General features: G+C 43.0%; 1 long non-coding RNA gene across 3 annotated transcripts in view; it reads right to left on the bottom strand.

The window, feature by feature from the left end:
- Positions 1 to 2,679: 2,679 nt before the first annotated feature.
- The window catches only part of LOC102491912 (uncharacterized), a 40,402-nt gene continuing 38,210 nt past the window's right edge, over positions 2,680 to 4,871 (bottom strand). For 2 of the 3 annotated variants that reach the window (XR_003550494.1, XR_003550493.1), the window contains exon 4: positions 2,763 to 2,970. This is a non-coding gene — a long non-coding RNA (uncharacterized LOC102491912). Of the gene's footprint in view, positions 2,737 to 2,762; positions 2,971 to 4,871 lie in introns of those variants that run through there. The other variant, XR_333404.3, reaches the window with a different exon arrangement.

Here is a 4,871-nt window from a genome sequence, read left to right as displayed (position 1 = left end):
GGTCGACTACGTGGGAGTCCAGCGACATAGCCATTATGCTAACTGCTGGTCCCCAGCAGCTCTCTCTGTCATCTCCACATTTCCCACCCATGGAGGGCCTGCCAAGCTGAGGTTTGACAGTCCACATGCATTAGTGAAGGCACCATCCAGGGGGCCACAGAAGCCAGGCACTGCCATCACCCCAGCACAACCCACCAGTGTTTTCGTGGAGGGTGTGCTTAGGGCTGAGAAACGCATTTGCTTCTTTTCACAAATGATGGACTGAATGTCTGTATCCTGTCAAAGTCCATGTGTTGAAGCCCTGGCTCCCCAGTGGGATGCTTCTTGGAGATGGGGTCTTTAGGAAATAAGTCAGTTTAGCTGAAGTCAAGAGGGTGTGAGGCCCTCATGGTGCATTAGTGGCTTTATAGGAAGAGGAAGAGGCAGAAATGCCTCCCCCTGGTTTGCAAGCCAGTCAGAGAGGCCTCATCAGAACCCAATCTTACTGACTCCCTGATTTCAGACTTCCGGCCTCTAAGAACTCTGAAAAAATAAGCTACTCCATCTATGGTATTTTTTAATGCCAACTGAAACAGATTAAGACACTCCCCTCTGGGGCCAGCAGATTGCATAATTGTTAGGTCACTGGACTCCCATATAGTTGACCACAGTTTGAGTCCCAGACCTGGAAGCTTAAAACTCATATCGGGCACAGGTGCATACATGGTCAAGATCCCAAGAGGAGAATGGAGGAGAAGGGATTGCAGCATGGCCATTCTCCCTGGTGCGTGTGTGGGGGAGTGGGATTTCTCACTTTCTGTCTCTCTGTCTCTCTCTGTCTCTCCGGCGAGCACTTATACCCTATAGCAAAAATCTCTCTCTTTGAAAAAAAAAAAGGAAAAAAAAAGACACTCTTCTCTGATATTTTCTCTACTTTCTGCACCACCGCCTTTAGAAATTAGAGGTTGTCCCACACAGTCCTGATTTGCTATTTGAGATCCATGCTCCATCCTGCTCACTCTGCTCCATACTCTGCTCTGTGCCCCGGGAGGACAGCATTTACAGACTGCATCGAACAATGGACCCCCTTGCTCTCTGGCAGTCGATTTGCTTCAATCAATGAGAGGCCCTGACAGAGATTAGAGGGGAGACAGACAGAGGTCAGGGTATTTATTCCTCTGGCACCTTCCCTGCCTGGCCGCAAGCTGGCAAGGACTGCTTCTTCAGCAAAGTCCCCGGATCCTGCCTCAAATCCTCTCCTCCGTTCTAACAATGGCAAGCTTCCCCTTGCCTCTTCAATCGTAAAAGCAGCAATGGCTTCCTGTTGCAAGATGGGGTTCTCGCCACCTCTGTTCCCTCTTGACCTCACCCATGAGCTTACAAATCACCCCTTCATTAACTTCCACCCATGTCAGTGTATCATGTATTTCCTGTAGATACAGATACATTCTGTATAGGGTTCCAGTCCATTAATTCCAATGGGTCCAGAAAACAGCTTGTCATTGTTTACCTCAATTATTTCAGCCTTCTCCACAGCCATCTAGATAATGGGAGGAAAAGCTTTTTAAAAGTAGGTAGGCCGACTCCACAGCTTTACCCCACCCCATCCCGTCATGCCTGCGATCCCAGAGCCTGGCTGTGCATCAGAATCACCCAAAGAAATGTTTTCAGTGGAGAGCCCTCATTTACCACTGGCTGAATATTTGATGCTATAAAGAAATTTTTGATAATTTTTAGATGTTATAAAGATGTTTTTCTCTTTTCTTTCCTTTTTCTTTTTTTAAAGGTTTTTGTCATAGGGTACGTGTGTTCACTGGAGAGAGACACAGAGAGATACAGTGAAAGGGAAAGTAAGAAACCATGCTTCCCGCCCTCCCTGAGTTGGCCATACCATAATCCCTTCTCCTCCATTCTCCTCTTGGAACTCGGCACACACGCACATACGCCCAGTGTGAGTTTCAAGCTGCCAGGTTCGGGACTCAAACCACAATTATCCATGTGGGAGTCCAGTGTCTTAACCAACATACCACCTGCTGGCCCCATGGTATGTTTTTCTCTTTCTCTCTTTCTTTCTTTCTCCTTTCTTTCTTTCTTTCTTCTTTCTTTCTTTTTTTAAGAGAGATTTTTTTTATAGTGCATGTGCACTCACCAGAGAGACAGAAAGCCATAAATCACCCCCTGGGGAGGATGGCCATGCTGTCATCCCTTCTCCATTCTCCTCTAGGCATTTTGGGACTCTTAACCGCGGTCAACTACGTGAGAGTCCAGCAATGTAACCACTCCGCTGTCTGCTGGTCCTTCATGATATGTTTTCCTAAGAGTCATTATTTAGAGATGCATGCGGAAATAAGAATAAATTAAATTACATTGGACCTGGAAGTTTCTTAAAAAAGAAAAAAAAAAAGAAAGAAAAAAACCAGAGCAGAGGAAGTAGATGAAGCAAAATTAATAAAGGATGATGGATATGTAGGGGTTCATTATGCTGCTCTATCTAGTCTAATACATATTACATCCTTCCTAATAAAAAGCTTTTTAAAAGAATGATGATTCTCTAATTTTGCTTAGCTTTAATGGGGGGAATGGATAATGTATACTTGGGGGAGAAAAAAAAATGATTCACTTGAGCCATGCCAAATTTAACAAAATATGTAGACACCAGTCCTAAAGAGCTATTTTAATTCAGAGTATGTATTTATTTTTCACAGATGTAGAAAGACTTCCTCTCTGACTCTGGTGCAATAGCTGTTAGCAGAACAACTGAAACAATGAAAAGAGCTAGCAAGGCTGGAAAAACATGCATACCAAACAACTATTAGAAGCATGAGACAGAAATCCAGGAAAGCCAGGCCACAGGGTGCCTGGAGCCCAGCGAGGAGGGAAATGCAACCAGGCCAGGCACGTTGCTCTTACCTGAGGACATCTGCCTATTTATTAGTTGCAGAGAGGACCAGAAGAAAGCAACTGCTTAAGTATTTCTGCAGTTCCCTGGGGCTGGAGAGAAAAAAAAGAAAAATCACACTTTAGAGTCAACAAGGCAGCCAATTTTCAAGGCAAAAGTCCCAAAGGAAAGGGAACCTCAGAAAAGAGAGTCTGATATTTTTCTACCTTGAAGTTTTTTGCAATTATTAAACTGCTTGGAGCATATATAATAGTATAAGAAACCAAGCAGAAAACATGGGTCATAGCCTTAAAGGCAAAGCAGACCTGATAGTGGTTTTTGCAGTCCTGAAAGATTAAAGCATGATGTTAGGATCTGTCAAACAGAAGACGTTTGGTAAAAACTAAGGCTTTCTGTTTAGGCCCCTAAAGGACTATGCACTAGGAAAAATACAGGCCAGAAGTAGAGAATCCTTCCTAAGAAATAAATCCCTGCCACCAATCATCACAATTCCTCATTGGATCGATGTGATTTACCCTTCTTCTAGCCATGTCACAGGACGGAATCATCTCTGCAGGAGAATAACATTACTCAATTTAATACCTAGCATTTAATAAAAAAAAATGACCAGGAAATCTATATAACATAAAGATATATGCAATATATAATAATCTTTAATGAATAAAATCTATTTGTTTGTTGTTGGGGTTTTTTGCCAGAGGGTGCATGTGCTCACCGAAGAGGAGAGAGACAGAGAAATACAGAGAAAGGCAAAGTGAGAAATCATCCCCCGGGGGGCATGGCCATGCACAATCCCTTTTCCTTCTTTCTTCTCTTGGGATTTTAGGCATGCACACACAAGCATCCAGCATGATTTTCTTTTTCTTTCTTTTTTTAAAAGAATTATTTATTGAGACCAGCAGTTAGCGTAATGACTATGTCACTGAACTCCCATGTAATCGACCACAGTTCGAGTCCCGGACCCAGTGGCTTAAACTCATGCCGGGCGCGTGTGCGTGTGTGCCCAAGATCCCGAGAGGAGAATAGAGGAGAAGGGATTGTGGCGTGGTCATCCTCCCTGGGGGGTTATTTCTTGCTTTCTATCTCTCTGTCTCTCTCTGTCTTTCTGGCGAATGCATGCTCCCTATACTAAAATCATCTCAGAAAAAAACAAAGAATTATTTATTTTATTCATTCATTCATTCATTTTAATTTGACCAGAGAAAGAGAGAGGGAGAGAGGGAACGTGAGAAAGCAACCCACCAGGTCTTGGACTCAAACTGTGGGAGTGTCCAGCGCCTTAACCACCATACCACCTGCTGGTCCCCCCAGCATGATTTTCAAACCCCTGATCCGAGACTCAACCATGTGGCAGTCCAGAACCTTAACCACCACACCATCTGCTGGTCCCTAAAATTTATCTTTAAGTCTTTTCAAAATATCACATTCAAGGCAAGCAGAAGGAAGGAAATAATAAAAATAGGAACCCATAAATTGACAAAACTTTAAAAATAAAAAAATATATGAGATGAAAACATGGCTCTTTGAGAAGAGGATTCCTCATGGCTCCTGCAAACTAGTCATTTCAGGGGACAGGAGAAATGAATATTTTCTACTCATAATTCAGCCTCCAGCAAACAAAGCTAGTGTGATTGAACTTCAAGAATTTGAAAGAAACACACCATCCATCAGATGACAAGAAATCGCCACAGGACCACAAGAAATATGGGAAAGCAAGAAAATACCTCTCCTCCAAGGGAAAAGAATAACTCCTCTTCATCCACAAGCAGTTCAATGGATCCACAAACAGTTCAATGGAAATCATGGAGATGTCTGATAAAAAATTTAGAGTATTCATAATGGCGAAGCTAACTGAGATGGAAGAGAAGAGAGACAATGAACTGCTAAAGAGAAAGGAGAAAGAAGTTGACGAGTTCCAGGAGGTGAGGAAATTCTTGCAAAATCTAAAAGAGGAATTACACGCTTTACAAAAGAGTCAAACGGAACTGTTAGA

Source organism: Tupaia chinensis, unplaced genomic scaffold, assembly GCF_000334495.1.
Source record: "Tupaia chinensis unplaced genomic scaffold, TupChi_1.0 Scaffold000047_1, whole genome shotgun sequence".
NCBI lineage: Eukaryota > Metazoa > Chordata > Mammalia > Scandentia > Tupaiidae > Tupaia > Tupaia belangeri.
This window is presented reverse-complemented; position numbering and strand designations above follow the sequence as displayed.